Source organism: Callorhinus ursinus, unplaced genomic scaffold (assembly GCF_003265705.2).
Source record: "Callorhinus ursinus isolate GAN/ISIS: 27379988/994484 unplaced genomic scaffold, GSC_fseal_2.0 scaffold33, whole genome shotgun sequence".
NCBI lineage: Eukaryota > Metazoa > Chordata > Mammalia > Carnivora > Otariidae > Callorhinus > Callorhinus ursinus.
In genome coordinates, this window is record NW_027397095.1 from 479,641 (window position 1) to 497,794 (window position 18,154).

The following is an 18,154-nucleotide window of genomic DNA, read 5'->3' on the forward strand; positions in this document are numbered from 1 at the left end:
CAAAAGCTCAGAGTGAGGCCTACTACCTATATACCGTAAAGTAAATTATTCAAGACCGGATCGTAATAAGGTCACTGGTCCAAGTCTCTACAGCAGGTCTGTTCGGTTCACGTGTTGAAGCATCTCACGCATTGCCAAAGAGCCCCTTTCCTTTATGTTTAATTGACAAGCATGAATGCTTCGAAATGTTCTGCATGTTTTCTCCTTCGAGCATAATAAAAGGACCAAGGAACATTCCCAGTAAATCCTGCTTAGTGCCACATGATACTTGAATAATACATCCTTGGCTCCTTTGGCGTGCCTTCCTGAAATACTTAATGTGTATTTTTCCATAAGACCAACAGGACGCATTTATTTTCCCGTGTTTTAATTACAAATGTAACATTAAGATTTTTCAGAGACAGAGACAGAAGGGAAGGAAGGAAGGGAAGAACGAAGGAGGGCGAGGAGAGAGAGAGAGAGACAGAGCCCCTCTGCTGTGACACATTTCCAATATTTTTCACTCCCAGATGCCTCCTTCAGTCCTTGTTCAGCTGCTTCAAGACTTTTCCAGCGTTCATTCAGTCCTTCCACAGGTATTTATGAGGCCGTATCATGTACCAGGCACTCACTGCTCTAGGAACTGAATATGCAGCAGTGAGTATGACAAAGTCCCAGCCCGGCAGCCCCGCATCCATGTGCCTTTGCTTCCCACCACCTTTCCCGGGCCATGGGGAGCGGGGCTGCACATTATATCGTACGCATTTTTTCCCATGGGTCTGCCTTCCAGTTCTTCCTTAAGGAGCTTTGATTTGGTTCCATTTCTCTGTTTCTGAAGAGGGTAGGGAGTGGAAAACCCCTTTGCATCATCTTTTGCTCAATTCCGTAACTGCTTCCAGGTCTGAAAGGAGATAGCAGTAGAGAGAGAGAGGCAGTCACATGCAAGTTAGAAGTGAAAGAAAATAGTAACTCTTCCTTTCTTTTTCTCTTTGCTTAACCTCAAACCTTGCCAGCGCCTCATTTTGGTTGGGAGAAACAAAGGAGAAAATAGCACAATCTCTTAGCAGTGGCACAAAACACGAATTGCTAAGATAGGGTAACTCGACTCTGTAGTCCAGGCATGCCCGAGACTCACAGCTGCACTGCATGTGCGTAAGTCCCAGTGGTTGAAAAGAGGCCAGGGTCACCTTGAGCTCTGGAGATATCTCCGAGTTAATAACAGCAACAAAAACAAAATTCCAATAACAGGAATCCCTGGCCAGTCATGCAGCTCTTTCCAGCCTTCAACACCTGGACGGCACTTTCTCAAATACGAACAATGTGTGGATGCTTCCTATTGGGAAAAAAAAAATTGCTTTTAGTATAATATTACTTAAATATATGCTAACATACAATGAGACATCCTCCTTATAATAGTTAAACAACTATAAAATCAGAATGGCTTTGCATATTACAGGCCAACAAAACCACAAAATCTACAAAATTCAAAATCACTAACATTAACTTGATGGATAATGTTGTTTTGCCGAAACTAAATCACCTTCCCCGAGTGAATATTGGTACGCATGTTATTAAAACACTGCCTCTGAATTAACTATGGTATTATCTGCCTTGGTTTGGAGCAAATACATCACTTACGCATTAGATCTCTGTTCTTTTCGCTTGGATCCAAAACAAAACAGTACTCTCTGGTTTTGGGGGGTTTTGGGTGTTTTTTAAATGATTTTATTTATTTATTTGAGAGAGAGAGTGAGTCAGAGAGAGAGCACAAGCGGGGGGCTGGGGGGAGGAGTAGAGGGAGAGGGAGAAGCAGGCTCCCCGCTGAGCAGGGAGCCCCACGCAGGGCTCGATCCCAGGACCCTGGGATCATGACCTGCGCTGAAGGCAGAAGCTTAACCCACTGAGCCACCCAGGTGCCCCAAAACAGTACTCTTTGTATTGTAAATAGAAATGCAAAGTCTGAGGCTGAAATTGCATGACAGTACAGTTAGCCCTTGAACAACACAGGGCTTAGGGGCACCAATTCCTTGCACAATCAAAAAATCCACATATAGGGGCACCTGGGTGGCTCAGTCATTAGGAGTCTGCCTTTGGCTCAGGTCATGATCCCAGGGTCCTGGGATCGAGCCCCGCATCGGGCTCCCTGCTCCACAGGAAGCCTGCTTCTCCCTCTCCCCCTACTTGTGTTCCCTCTCTCACTGTGTCTCTCTCTGTCAAATACATAAATAAAATCTTTAAAAAAAAATCCACATATAACTTGTGATGCCCCCAAATGTAACTGCTAATATCCTACTATTGACGGGAAGCCTTCCTGATAACAGGAACAGTCCGTTAACACATCTCTTGTATGCTGTATGTATTCTTACAATAAAGTAAGCTAGGGAAAAGAAAATGTCACGAAGAAAGTCCTAAGAAAGAGAAAATACATTTCCGGCACCGCACACCGCACAGCTGCGTATAAGGGGACCCCGCGTTGTTCAAGCCCGTGTTGTTCAAGGGTCCCCTGTACTTCGTTATAAGGTGACCACCCACTTAACACAATTCTGGCAGATGACTTGAGAACCACAGGTTTGGAAACAGTAGCGATTAGGAGCGTCAGATCCCCAGATCTGAGTTTGTATCCCGGCTCTGGCTTTGGTGCTTTCCAGTTGTTCCTTTCCAGGTGGACATGTTATTTAACCCCTCTGTTCCTCAGCACTCCTCCTCTATAAAATGCAGATGATAATAATAGTTCTTTAATTTCACCAGCGGAGACAGACGCCATGACCCACTTTCTAAGCATGCGGGATGTGGAAGCCTGGACCTGGAGAGACGCTCCGGAGCTCTCTTCCTTATTTCAGAACTCCTCTGTAACCTGAGAACCACATGGAGTTGGGCAAGTTGAAAAAAAAAGGTTCTCTGGCCTCCCCCCCCCTCCCCGGCCCCATAACAGCATTTACTGTCCCAGGTTCCCGCTTACAGAGGGAGTGGAAGCTATGATTGGGCCTAAAAAGGGAAATAGCGGCAATGCCAGTGAACAGACAATTGAGAATCGGTTGAAGCCAGGCCACAGGACGGCTGTTTTTATCTGCAGCCCACCAATAAGGGCTTGCTTTCTGGCTTCCTGGCCTGGCATGAATCCCCTGATTCCTGAGGCCCCCAAGGTTGAAAATAGCCTAGCCACCTGCCAAGGGTCGGTATATTTTTAGGACCAGCAGGATTGGAAACAGGGCTCTGGATGCCTGGAACTTGAGCCAGGCCACTGGGTGGGTCCCTCACCTCCAGGGGGGTTGCTAGGTCCCGAGCTGTTGGATCAAATCCAGCAGCAGCCAGTCCCTGAGGAGGAGAGGGAGCTCTGAGAGGAGCAGATCGAAGGAGTGAAAGCAGGTGAGGTTTGTTCATTTTAGGGGGGAGAATACAGGGAGAAGAGGGTGAGTGGGCACCCTTGCCCGGTGGGCATTTGGATAAAGGATGTAGGAAGGTTGTGTAAAGCGGAGGACCGCATAACAAGCAAAATTCACAACGCTAGACACTTCCTTTGTTTAAAAAAGGATAGTTAAAATTGATCTTACTGTCTTTCACTAATCTCTCAAACAAAAAGCCCAATACCTTTGAAATTATCCAAATTATAACAGACAGATCCAAAGATCTCGTTCTCCATTTCCTCTTATCTCCATCTCACTCAAAGGAAAAATGTTGTTGGGACGTCTGGGTGGCTCAGTCGGTGAAGCGTCTGCCTTCGGCTCCGGTCATGATCCCAGGGTCCTGGGATCGAGTCCCGCATCGGGCTCCCTGCTCAGCGGGGAGTCTGCTTCTCCCTCTGCTTCTCCTTCTGTGTGTGCTCGCTGTCTCTCAAATAAATAAATCTTAAAAAAAAATCACTCTGTTTATGGAAAATAGAATAAAGAGTAGGGGAGGCAGGTAGGAGGATATGGCAACAGTCCGGGGTCATACCACCCCGAACTAGGGCGGTAATAGGGGACAGGAAGAGGTGAACAGATTTAAGATACGGTAAGAAAATGCAATCAATAGGATTTGGTGACTGAATGTGGAGGGTGAGGAAAATGGACAAAACAAGGATGATTTCTAGGATTGTGTCTCACGTAACAAGCTGGATGATGGCATCATTCACTGGGATCAGGAACACTAACAGAGGACCTGGTTTGGGAGAGAGGAATCATGACTTTGATTTTGGATGTGCTGAGTGAAATGCCTGTATGATACCCAAGTGGAGATACCCACTGGTCGGTGAGGTAGGTGGGCCTGGAGGTCAAGGCCCACATGGGCTGGAGGCACAGGTCTGGGAACCAGCAACATAGAAATGGTAAAGGCCATGGGAACGGATGAGATCGACCATGCCCAGCAAGCCGACTTTGTTTCTCTACTCCATTTGCTCTCCCACTCTCTGCAGTGACAACGTCACACTTCCTCCACCTTCTTCAAGACTTCTAGTACCCCTGCTCAACCAACACACAAACACACAACCCCCATCACCAGCTGGGTCCCAGATCCCAACCTCTTCTCCTGAATCTTGCCCACGATTTCCCTCTCTCTTCCGTATCTTCAGTCCATCCCTCTGGATTTTCTCCATTCCATCGTCCTTTATACACACTCACGCTTTTCACACGTTAATTTTTTAAAAGATTTTATTGATTTATTTGAGAGAGAGACAGAGCGCAAGCGTGAGCAGGGGGAGGGACAGAGGGAGAAGACTGCTCCAGGACCCCGGGATCATGACCTGAGCCAAAGGCAGACGCTTCACCGACCGAGCCACCCAGGCGCCCCTATTCTATGTTTTTCCCTTCGTTTGTTAAACTTCTCCCAAGCGGGGTCTATTCTCACGGCCTCCCTTTTCTTTCCCACTCACTTCTCGACCTACTTGAACCTGTATTCCAACCCCCCATCCAATGAAATTTTTCAAGAAGGTTGGCAGGACCTCCGTGTTCCTAAATCTAATGGGCATCTTTTCATTCTGATCTTCCTTGATATCTCAGGAGCATTTGTGACAGTTAACAGCAGTTGAGAGCAAGCATTGTTCTCTTAAAGTTCCAGGCTCACGTCAGTCATTTATGAACAAAGCATCTGACAAATACTCAAGTCTAAATGACCACAGCTTGTCTGTTGTTCTCTCAGGTGAAAGTGGAGTTCCATGAGAAAGCAGCTGGCTCAGTGTGTAACTCCACTGGGCAAGTTACTATTTTTTTTTGAGACTACTATCATACTTTTTTTTTTTTTTAAGATTTTATTTTTAAGTCATCTCTACACCCAACGTGGGGCCCAAACCAACAACCCCGAGATCGGGAGTCACACGCTCCCCCGATGGAGCCGGCCAGGCGCCTCTGATGTAGGAAATTGGTTAGGGTTCGGGGCCAAAGGCCAAGAAAGAATTCTTGAGACGTCTTTGGTGCAAAAAGGTGGCTTTACGGGGCGCCTGGGTGGCTCAGATGGTTAAGCGTCTGCCTTCGGCTCAGGTCATGATCCCGGGGTCCTGGGATCGAGCCCCGTGTCAGGCTCCCTGCTCAGTGGGGAGTCTGCTTCTCCCTCTCCCTCTGCCTGCCGCTCCCCCTGCTTGTGCTCTCTGTCTCTCAAATAAATAAATAAAATCTTTATTTTAAAAAAAAAAAAGGTGGCTGTATTAAAGCACGGGCACAGGACCCATGGGCAGGAAGAGCTGCTCTGGGGTCAGGAGGAGTGGCCCATTATATTCATTCAAGTTGGGAGGGGTGAGGGACAGCGCAACCTTCCAAGGCATTTTGGAAACAAGGTTTCCAGGACCTTGAGGGGGTCAGCTATTGTTAGGAAAAGGTCGTTTATTACTTCTTAGTAACGACTCAGTCATCTCAGCCAGGAGACCCTTCACATGTATTTCGGTGGGTCATATGCTTGGGGGATGATTGCCAACACATATTTGGGAGTGGGGGGTAGAGATAAAGGAAGTTTCCAAAGGAATTTCTATATGTTTAAAGTAGACTCACAGGATCCTGGGGAGTCAGGCTAAGATTGCCTTTTGCCCTTAGCAAAGTGTCAACATGGAGGCAGCTGAGCTCCTAGAGGAAGGTCACTCTGCCTGTTTCAAGGACTTTCAATGGGCTGTGAATAGTAAGGAAATTTAATTTTTTCTTTCTTTTTCTTAAAGATTTTATTTATTTATTTGACAGAGAGATAGGGAGAGCCAGAGAGCACAAGTGGGGGTAATGGCAGAGGGAGAGCAGGATCCTGAGATCATGACCTGAGCCAAAGGCAGACGCTTAACGGCTTAACCGACTGAGCCACCCAGGCGCCTCTAATTTTTCCTTTTGCCTTTGTTCCCCGCATCACCTCTACCATCATACTGCAGCAGGAGAGCGAGGTTCTTGTCTCACAGAGTCAAAGAACGAATCTGGCGGACAATGTAGAGTGAGCAAAGCGGTAGAATTTTATGAAGCAAGGATACAGAAAAAGCTCTCAGGAGTGAGAGGGGTTCCGACCGAGTTGCCAGTGTAAATCTCCACCAACAGTCTTTTATTTAAAACTGACCAGGGAGCTTGTGGCCTTAACATTCTTGTGACGTCTTGATTTGAGTAAGGACTGGTGATAACATCTTTAATGGCTTACTTCTTTGGGGTCTGGTCATTCTTTGTGGTTACAATGTGATTGCCATAAAAAGACCCCACCTCTGATGTCCAGGGCAAGGTGGTCTGGTTTGTTCCCTTATCTCTGGTTTCGTTCTGCCTCAGCATTTCTGGGATTTTTGGTGAGCTTCCTCACGTAGTCCCCTACCTTAGCCCTCCCTGCCTAGCCCCGCCTGTCCCTTACTCAATACTTTTTTACACAGAAGTGCTCTAGGCATACTTCCTGTTTTGTCACACAGAATATTAAAAAGACCTGTACTCAAGGGTTGAGATTTAATAAGATTAATACTTCTCACTGCTTTTTTTTTTAAGATTTTTAATTTTTTTAAAAAAGTAATCTCTATACCCAACATGGGGCTCAAACTTACAACCCCCAAGATCAAGAGTCACATGCTCAACTGACTGAGTCAGCCAGGCGCCCTGTCTCACTGCTTCTTCAGGTGTAAGTGAATTTGTCTTTTTTCTTCAAGTGTGTGGTGACAAAAAGTACAATGACTATTAGTACAGCCTAACTGCCTTGATTCATGGTTCACCCACCATTGCTTTTGCACCGTCAGTGAAAATGTCCACACAGGAACAAAAAAAACCCTATTATTATGCAAATAGTTTTGACCTTGGGGGGCCTTGGAAAATGACCTGGGGGGGGCAGACAACGATTTGAAAATCATCCTTTCAGATTTGTCAAGATTTACCCCTAACCTGATGAATCACATTCCCTGAGAGGTGGATAGTGGAAAAAAGTGGGGTTCTGTTAATATGGAAGAGGAACAGGATCATCTTGACAGTGTAAAAGAACAAAAATTCAACTGAGTAAATTCAAAGATGTAATTGGATTTCTTCAGTGATTCATGAAGGAGACAGCATCCCTTCTAGCAGAGAGAAGCATGCTGAGTAGTTATACAAAAATTAAAGGCTTTTATAGGCAGGAATGTGGTGGGACAAGGAAGTTAATAGCAAAAGAAAAAAAATTATTTTCAGGCACGGTCACCTTCCCCTAAAGGGAAGGGCAGGGGGGCTAATCGGTGCACATTACCTCACTAGTGCCGATCAGGAAATTCCAGACTCATTGGTTTAAAACTCCACTCCTTGGGAGAGGCTGAAACTAGGAGTTAAGTCTTGGTGGGGCCTAACATAAGTGACTCCATTTTGGACCTTTGGGCTTTTGTTTCTATTTAACAATAGCCAGTCAAATGGGCGCCTGGGTGGTTCAGTTGGTTAAGCGACTGCCTTCAGCTCAGGTCATGATCCTGGAGTCCCGGGATCGAGTCCCACATCGGGCTCCCTGCTCAGCAGGAAGTCTGCTTCTCCCTCTGACCCTCTTCCCTCTGGTGCTGTCTCTCATTCTCTCTCTCAAATAAATAAATAAATAAAATCTTAAAAAAAAAAAAACAATAGCCAAATGTCTCTTTACTCACAAAACAAAACAGGTTTAGTGGGATAATTAAGGGGGGAAATGGCATAATGAAAGGTTTGAATTAAGATAAATTTTTGCTGATTACAGGGTTTATCTAGTGTATAACTGTTGGAGTGGGTGGCTGAGTGGAGGGGAGGGTCTTTGGAAACCGGGAGATCAAGGATAATGGGTGGGTTGACCATGTGGACTTAGAAGGCCCCCAGGATAAAGGCAGCAGAGCTTAGTAGAAAGGAAGACTAAGAACCAGTTGTTAAAGTCTCCAGTGGATAGAGAAGAGAGGCTAGAAGTTCAGTCAAAACAGGGACTAAGATGAAGAAGCTGAACAGAATGGACTTCAAAGGAGGGAGTAAATGGTTTGAAAGTGGTGTTCCCCAATGTGGAGGACACTAACCACCCGCCCCCAGCCTATGGAATGTGGGGTGTTGAGAGATGAAGTAAACACTGAGAAGGCTGCAAAGGAAACCGTGTCCTCAGAGGAAAATCAGATTTCCATTAATATAAGGAGGTGGAAAAAATTGTTCAGAAAACATGTTGAGGATGAAAAGAAGTGTGATAGTTGTGTAGTGGCCATTCCAAAACAGGCATGATGGAAGTTTTTGGTTGCTGAGAGAAGAGTAGAACTTGGTGTAATGAGAAGAAACTGAGTATTATGGTGAGAAATATACTTGGGAGCTGGGGGAGCAGGAATGTATGACTAGAGGGACTTAGAGCTGGGAAAACACCTCTGAAAATAAGCCTGTAACTACCCTAGATTTAGCCCTGATAGTCTCTGGGAGGACCAGGCTATAAAAATTAATAAAGGGAAATAGAGCCTGGAGGTTGGACAGGGGGAGCTCTCACACCCTACCATTCCTCTCAGTTGCAAACCCAACAGGAAGAGAAGGACCTGGCACCCAGATACTATTTTACGGTCCCAGCAGGAGGAAGAAAGGCTTTCCTCTTCCCCCTGGCAACAGCCCAGCCAATGAGAGGCAGTCACAGCTCAGCCAATGAGAAGCCACTGTACTTAGAACTCCGTTTCCTCCAATGAACTTCTTGTTTACGACTGTCCCCCCCCCACCCCAATAAAAGAGCCTTCCTCTCCTTTGTCCTCTGGACTTGCCGCAGTTTGCTTGTCCCGGATTGCAGTCCTCTGCAATTCCTGAATAAACACAGTTTGTGCTAAGTAGCTGCCAGTTTATTTATTTTTATTTTATTTTTAAAGATTTTTATTTATTTGAGAGAGAGAGAGAGAGCAGGAGCAGAGTGGGAGAGGGAGAAGCGGACTCCCAGCTGAGCAGGGAACCTTTCGTGGGGCCGGATCCCAGGACCCTGGGATCGTGACCTGAGCCAAAGGCCGACGCTTGACCGACTGAGCCACCCAGGGGCCCAGGCAGTTTATTTTTTTTTAAGGTTAACAAGACAGACCTCCAGGATTCAGCCTAGATTTGGAAAAAAAAAAAGGCCAGGAGGTTATCAAGTTCTAAGGATACTGGGGCAGGATGGAGTGGGGTGGATGGGAACTGACCATCTTGTATTTTGTTAGACTACAGGACACTTCACTTGGTTTGTTTGTTTGTTTGTTTTTCAGAACCAAGGAGTAAATGCCTCGAAGTATGCACATCCATACCTCTTAAGAGATGGAAATGACTCCAGCTTTGAAATGAACTCCAGTTTCTAACAATCTCATTCGAGTTATTTAAAATTATAGGAGTGTTGGGGCGCCTGGGTGGCTCAGTTGGTTAAGCGACTACTTTCGGCTCAGGTCATGATCCTGGAGTCCCGGGATCGAGTCCCACATCAGGCTCCCCACTCAGCAGAGAGTCTGCTTCTCCCTCTGACCCTCTTCCCTCTCAGGCTCTCTGTCTCTCATTCTCTCTCAAATAAATAAAATCTTTAAAAAAAATAAAATTATAGGAGTGTCTACCAGAGCACCTATTCACTTATAACAAACCGCCATTAAGTGCTATAAAATATATTTTTTAAAAAGACTATGAAGTTATTATCAATGGGACCAAAAAGAGCCAGGATTGTTCCTGGTTTAAATATTTTAAGATACTACTCCAACGAAACCAAAAAATAGGATTTGTTACCTATACCTAAATAATCTCCACAGTTTTAACCTGAATAAAGTCACTTGGTATGTCATGATTTTTTTTAAAGACTTTTATTTATTTATTTGACAGAGAGAGCGCGAGAGAGAGGAGAGAGAGAGAGCACGGGGGGCGGGGGACAGCCGGCAGAGGGAGAAGCAGGCTCCCCTCTGCGGAAAGAGCCTGATGCAGGATGCAATCCCAGGACCCTGGGAATCATGACCAAAGGCAGACACCCAACCGACTGAACCACCCAGGTGCCCCTGTCATGATGTTTTTAAGGTAACATGACTACAACTAATTACTTCCATCGTGGTCAATTTTACCTAAAATGCTGCTGCGCTGGTAAATGACTAAAGGCAAGGAAGTGGTTAGAGTTGCTGATGAGTAAATTACCATAGCGGTGTATTCTTGCCTATTTTCAGAGGCTTGCTAGTGTGGCCACAGATGAGTAGCACTGGACCAAAAACTCCTTGGTCCTTTACGATCACAAAGGGACAGGCAATCATGGGCTCTCCATCACTGCCAAGAATATACAGTTACACAAGCTTACGCAAGCTCAAATACCACTGGCCAAAGTGTCCTTTGATGACATAATCATTTGTAATTTAGTTTTTATAGGTTCAATACGGTTTTATTGGGAGGTTTTGCTTCAAAGACGAGGAGCTCATTTGGGTGTGTGTAACCAGATTAAACCAGAATTGGCTTCTTAAACATGGAGTTTAGGTATTTTGGATGTTGGATTTCATTTATTTATTTTTTATTTTATTTTTTTAAAGATTTTATTTATTTGTTTGACAGAGCGAGACACAGCGAGAGAGGGAACACAAGCAGGGGGAGTGTGAGAGGGAGAAGCAGGCCTCCCGCGGAGCAGGGAGCCCGATGTGGGACTCGATCCCAGGACCCTGGGATCATGACCTGAGCCGAAGGCAGATGCCTAACGACTGAGCCACCCAGGTGCCCCAGATTTCATTTATTTAGTAAAGTTACTGATCTCAATATATGTCTAACCTCTGATTTTACTCCAAATACCAACATTAAAAATGACTTTTGTAGCATTATATAAAGAACCTCAGCATTTATATAATCACTCCCATTTTACAGATAGGAAAACTGAGGTTATAAGAAGCAAACTTGCCCAAGGTCCCATACAGCTAGTAAGTGCCAAAGATCAGGTTTTAACCCAGATCTGAATGCTTCTCTCGTCAATGCTCTTAAGCCCCGCACTGCAGTAGGGTGTACCTGCCTTCTGCAGTGGACCTTTGGAAAAATACTTAAAACTGGATTACAGGGCGGGGCGCCTGGGTGGCTCAGTTGGTTGAGCGACTGCCTTCGGCTCAGGTCATGATCCCGGAGTGCCGGGATCGAGTCCCACATCAGGCTCCCTGCTCAGCGGGGAGTCTGCTTCCCCCTCTGACCCTCTTCCCTCTCGTGCTCTCTCTCTCTCTCATTCTCTCTCTCTCAAATAAATAAAAAAAAAAACTGGATTACAGGGCTGTCACTTCTGAAGTATGAAATCACATGGGTTGAAGTGAAGTCTAATTATATACAAGCTACATCTTAAGTAGTTGTTATTGCAAGATCTCCCTGCCATGGTTTTACTCATCCCAATCATTAAAATCATCTGTGCCTCTGTGATGAAATGTTCCCAGATGGGCTGTGGCGTGCATGCTTACCTTAACAACATTGTTTTCAGGTATATTAGGTTTGGTCTGCCTTCCAAGTTTGCCCATGAAGTGAGTAGATAAGTGGGTGAGTGTGACGAGATACACCCTGGACGCTTAATGAAATTTTAGTCCTGCCCTTTGGCACATTCCTTCAACAGCGTGTCCCCAAAGATTTTATTTATTTATTGACAGAGAGAGACACAGCTAGAGAGGGAACACAAGCAGGGGGAGTGGGAGAGGGAGAAGCAGGCTTCCCTCGGAGCAGGGAGCCCGATGCGGGGCTCAATCCCAGGACCCTGGGATCATGACCTGAGCCGAAGGCAGACGCTTAATGACTGAGCCACCCAGGCACCCAACAGAAGTATTTTTAAAAGTATTTCTTAAACTTAAATATTTAAGTTTAAAAAAATAGAAATACATTTTATGGAGCACCTACCAGATTCCCAGATAGAAAATCCCAGATTGGTGTGTGCCATTTATGAGAGACGCCAAGGAGTGAAGCACGAAGGGTTGGGTCACGGGAAGTGCAGGCGTTGGAAAGGAACGCAGACCAAGGATGAAGACAGGAGGATAGCAGGAAGCTACTTAGGGTACGATGTGGGATCTTCCTGACAACCGTTAAAATTTCCAGGCAAGGGGCTCCTACCCTCTCCCACTCCCCCTGCTTGTGTTCCCTCTATCTCTGTCTCTCTCTCTGTCAAAAAATAAATAAAATCTTAAAAAAGAATTTCCAGGAAAGTTATCAAATTTAGAAAATGCTGTGTGTCAGGATTTCTCGTGGGAACTGGTGAGACTCATCTGGGTTTAATGTGGGACAGAACCAAAATGGCACTCACAAATGTCAGAGAGCATAGAGCCGCTGATGTATGAGGACACAGACGCATGAAAATCCCCTGGAGAGCACTGTCATATAATCTGGGATCAGGGGTGACCCAAGCCAGTGTCTGGCCTACACCACCAATAGATAGTAGGGACTGCCCTTGAGTTTTTGTGATCAAGTTGACCAGTCTCAGTGGCCCATCGTCTTTTTTTCTTTCTTCATCAGTTCTCAGATTCTTCATAATAATCATTTTCTTGTCCCAAGTGCCTTCGATGTTGTAGTCTCTTTACAAGCATGGCATTATTTCTTCTCTTCAGGCCATCATCTGAAGGAAGGCTTGGCAAATGAAGGCTCTGAGCCCAGGGAAGTGAAGCAACTTACCCCAGTTTCCACAGCCCATGACTCCATGCTTCTTCCCATAAACCACACTGTCTCACATGCCCCATTCCACAGTCATCTTCTATAGTCAAAAGGAATTCCTGACCTTTGCTTCTTCGCCCTGAACACTATGCCCAAGACCATGTCCCTGTCTTGGTCAACGTTGTCTAGTGTGGTGAATAGAGAGCCTTGTGTAAATGTGTTGTAACCCCACAGGTGCAAAGAGTACAGGTGTCCTGGTTGCCACAACAGAAGACAACAACCATCCTTAGCTCTGCCCGCAGGCTCACTATGTCAGAGTCTCCTCTTGGTGTCCCTGAGGCCACCTCAAGCTCCTGGAGCATGAAAAATGCTCCCACCATCTAAAGAATAAAACAAAACCATTCATACATAGTGTTGACATCTAGCAGGCAATTCAGTAAATGTTCTTGACTAATTGGTCATTTCGTAATTTTTGTTTTTCTAATATGGGTCATTGGGTGAAGGGGACGAGAACTACAGAACCATGTTTCTGTGGTTGATTCTGTAAGTTTGGGTGAGGAATCATGGCAGGAGAAAGTCTATTTCCAGGACCTTGAACAGATATTTCTGGCCAGGCCTGCCACAGACTTGTCGTGGTCCAGCAACCTCATTGTACAGATGGGTGAATTTTGAGGCCTGGGATGAAGAAAGGATTTGCCCAAGGTCATACAGCTAATTGGTGGGACAGTGGAAATCAGTTCCTTCTTTTGCAAAAAGTACTCTAGGCAATTCAAACTGTCTCTCTTCTCTGCCACCAAATGCCTGCTATTATGATTCCTATTACTTACTTCCCCCCCCCCCCAAAAAATGAGCCATGGCAAGAATGAAGAGGACAGGAGCTCTGGGCAAAGGCTTCCAAAAGGAATAGCAATGCAATTATGTCTGAACAGTCTAGAATTAAAGGCATGGCCTCCAATGCCTTTGTATGCCTGGATTTGCCATGTGTCTGGGTTGTCAGCCAAGGAGAATGCAGTTGAAGCCGTGTTGATGCTCCCCCCTGTTTTAGCTACATCTTCCAGTCCCAGCCCCTGTCTCAAGGTAATGGGAGAGCTGAGCAATATCCCCCCCCACTCCTCTCAGAAGGCCCTTCTCAAACTGACCTGGGGATCCAAAGTTGCTCACCTTTATAAAGGCTATGAGCAATCAGTTCTCCCTGAGTCCTAATCCCAAGACTGTCCATGCTGATGCCTAGCAGACCACCTCTCTCCTGAAGTAGCTAACACGGGCTCTACCAGAAAGGGAGATCATTTGCTTTTCAATAAACAACTGCTGACCCATGACCGTGCACGGCGTGAGGCGAGGACATGAGGATACAGAAAATTGACCCGTGCCTGCCCTCAATGAGCTCCCAGTCAAGTAGGGGAAGCAAACCTTCAACAACTTCACAGATCAGCCCACCATAAGCACTTGGCTATAACACATGAGGCACCAATGCTACATCCTGGGGCTGCAAGCATGGACAAGACCAAATCCAGCCCTCATCACCTCAGGGACAAACAGGAGAACAATGACAATAACAGTGTTTAACTGCCGCACAAGAGGTCTGCTTAGGAGTTGAGGAAACTCTGAAGAGAGGGATCCAAAGGGAGGGTTGGTCACGAAACGATTGTGCCGCGCCGCTGAGAAAATCCTGGGAAAACACCAGCTGGACTGAGGCAGCAAAGGCCTCAAAATGAAACGATGAACTCTTTGTCTTCGGCTGGTAAATCAGATTCCCTGTGAGCTATATAGCCTCAGGCCAGCTTGGGGCCAGGACAAGGACCTTCAAGGGGAAGGTTTTGCCTGAAGGAGTTGCTGACATAATTGTGACGCAGACTGAGATTCCTCCTCCTGGAGCCTCCTCCAAAGTTCAGCTCCCCTTGTGATCTCTGTGAAGGCCTTTCCCAGAAAGAATCCTAAACTACTTCATTCTGATAGTCACCTATCAGATACTCCCTGGTAATAGCAGTGTCTCCCAGACTTGCCTGAAGAGAAGCATCCAATTAGGAATGTGTACTGTTGACCTTGTTTTTCTCCTGGTGTGACACTGTGTTAGGATATGAAATGCCTATTTGGTTTTCCTCCCCGATTCTGGCACAGAGCTCCTAAAACCCTCGGAATTTCGTAAGTGATGAGGGTGATACACGTGTCTTGATGCTTATAACAAACCCCCTTCAATCACACATGAGCTTATGTTAATGAGGTAATTTTTGGAAAGCAGGAGGGCGGAGACTAGATGCCAGGGGAACCAACCACATGATTGGAAGGTTGAACCTGGCAGTCCCACCCCGCTGACCTCTCAGGTTGGGAGAGGGGCTGGAGGTTGAATCAATCACCAATGGCCAATGATTTAATCAACTATGCCTACGTAATGAAGGCTCCATAAAAACCCAAAAGGAGAGCGTTCGGGGAATTTCCAGGTTGGTGAACCAGAACACTTCCATATGTCACCATGCTGGGCCCCCAGCTCCACGGGGACAGAAGCTCCTTTGTTTGGGACCTCTCCTTACATATCCTTTCACATCCTTTGTAAGAAACTGGTAATCGAGGGAGTAAACTGGTTTCCTGAGTCCTGTGAGCTGCTCCAGCAAATTAACTGAACCCTAGGCGGGGGAGGGGGGGGTTGGGGGCATAGGCACCTTTGATTTATAGCCAGTTAGTAAGAGGTATAGGTAACAACCTGTACTCGCGATTGGTATCTGATGCAGAGGGCAGGCTTGTAGGACTGAGCCCTCACCCTGGGGGATCTGATGCTATCTCCAGGTAGATAGTGTTACCCTTAAAAAAAATAAACCTACCCATTTTTTTACCAGCAAAAAGGGAGCTTATTCAAGAATAGCAGAGAATTGCAACCTGGGACAAGCAAGCTCTGGCAAAACCATAGGCAAGCCTAGAGGTGGAAGGACAGGATGGCTCTTTTATCGAGGGAAGGGGGGGCAGTTGTAAACAAGAAGCCCATTGGAGTAAACTGGGAGTTGGAAGTATAGTGGCTTCTCATTGGCTGGGCTGTTGCTGGGTGAGGAGGAAGCCTTCCTTCCTCCGGCTGGGCTAGTAAAGCAGTATCCACCTGCAAGGTCCTTCTCTTCACGTCGGTTCAGTAATCGACAACGGGGGTAGGGTGTGAGAGCTGCCCCTGCCAAACCCCCTGACTCCATTTTAGTGAGGTTTCCCTGTATTCATTTTCACAATAGTGTCAGAATTGAGAGGAAATGTAGGGCAGGGTCAGAGAATTGTTTTGGTGGCATAGAAAAGCCTATACTTTAGAACTGTTGGAGCAGGATCTTACCTGGAAATTTCTATTCAGTAAGTCTGGGGAGGTTCTAAGAATGTTTCTAACAAGGACTCCAGGTGATTCTTCCCTTCAGGCCAATTGGGAAACCATGATGTAAAGCATTACCCCAGGAATTTGCAATGAAGGCTTTGATTCCAAATGAGGAATCTCAAACACACATACCTAAGTAGTAGAGTATAAAGGCTTTTAATAATAAAACAGACCTTACGTTTGAAGAGCATCCTATAGTTACATTATCACATATACTATAAAGAGCACCACATTAGAACCTCCTAAAAGCCTAGGAAACTGGGTAGGCCAAAGATTCTTGTCCCTATTTTAGGGACGAGGAAACCTGCCAGAGTGTAGCTTGTAATATAATTGGAGGAAAAAAAAACAAACACACATTAAATGATGCAAGAACAACACAAAGCAAGATGCCTACTTTTGCAAAAGAATACTTTATAACACGATATACAGGGCCTGAAGGGATATGGAGCCCAAGGGTAGCCTGAAGCAAATAGGAGTCCAAAGCCTCCTTTTTGGCTTTGGACGTATTTCTGCCTTCAGAGACTCAGTTGTTTTCTCTGTCACCATGAAATTTGTCTACATTGGATTCTCATGTGAACTGTACCAGTTACATTTTCCACAAGCACATATTATACCACAAACCAGTCTGACCTGCAAGGGAAGTACACGCTTTGGAAGTACACCTTTTGCAATCGCAATGCTCTGCTGTCTAACCAGTTTGTGTTTGCAAAATGACACGTGGCTGGGACAAAATGAAGAGGTCCTAGTGAAGCCTGGCCTGGGCTCCTTTCTGGGCCTACTTAGGGCTTCAGATACAGTGGAGTTGAAGGATTTCATTTCATCCAACTATACTGATGCCTTTTCTGGATTAGGCATTGTGCTGGCAGCTGTGGGTCACTTTGAGGAATTCATAGTTTAGGTAGGAGAGAAAGGAAGACATAATACACAACTAGTGATTACCTAAGTCAGGAAGAATTGCAAAGCAGTATAAGCAACGCTCTATGGCGATGGAGCTGGAGTTAATAGTCCTCATGGAAGATCCTAGAAGGTTTGTTGGAGGAAGTAGCATTTCCACTGGACCTTGAAAGACAGGTAGGTATTCCAAAGACAGAGAAGGGAATCGATGAGCAAAGGCATCGGAAGCCTGAGCCCAAGGGACGCCTGGCAGCCCATTGCTGGTGTGGGACAATCGAGGAGAATTCTTGGGGCCTTCTACTTGTAGGGAGGGAACATGAAGCAGGCTGCATCTTCCTCTGCCTTTCTGAACAGCATTAACATTTAATTCTGAGTATTCCATCTCTGATGATATTTTAAGGGGCCTATGACCATTACCGACAGTGCGGCTTCCTTTCAAGGGGGAGTATTTAGGGCAGGCAGCGTGCTCCCTGGCCCCACTGTCTTCCAGGGAGGCCTGGTTTATTGCGTTAGGGTATGGGGGTGCATCAGAAAAGGATTACGGAGGACCTCCTATCCCATGCTCAGGGATTGTGGGCACCTTCTGAGACACTGAAAGGTTTTAAGCAGAAAAGTAACAGGTCCCCTGTACATCTTAGATAACTCCAGCTGGTTGCCGTCTGGGAGATGGTGTGGGCAAAGGCAAGCGTGGAAGCAGAGAGCCCAACCAGGAGGCTACTGCGGAGCTCCAAGCAAAAAAGGTCATGGGGTCTACACAGAGCCTGTAGCACCGAGGACGGAGTGGAGAAAGGGGGTTGATGAGATGGGCGGTAGAAATCAACTAGCCTCGGGTACTCACTGTGTGTATGGGCGTGCGTGTTTGTGCGCGCCTGGGGAATCAAGGGTGACCGCCCGACAAGTGCAAAGGGAGATGACCCTCACGAAGGGTCTCCGGTCTCCTCAAGGGGCGGCGGGAGGGGAGGGGAGGGGAGGGAGAGGTGCGGGACAGCAGGAAGAAGTTGGGAGCACGGGGAAGGAA

General features: G+C 46.3%; 1 long non-coding RNA gene across 1 annotated transcript; it reads right to left on the bottom strand.

Moving 5' to 3' along the window:
• Positions 1 to 219: 219 nt before the first annotated feature.
• LOC141370368 (uncharacterized) lies at positions 220 to 18,129 on the bottom strand. The gene is made up of 3 exons (XR_012374357.1): positions 17,975 to 18,129; positions 1,167 to 1,312; positions 220 to 880 (listed from the first exon to the last, which is right to left on the bottom strand). It is a non-coding gene; the product is annotated as an uncharacterized lncRNA (long non-coding RNA).
• Positions 18,130 to 18,154: the final 25 nt, after the last annotated feature.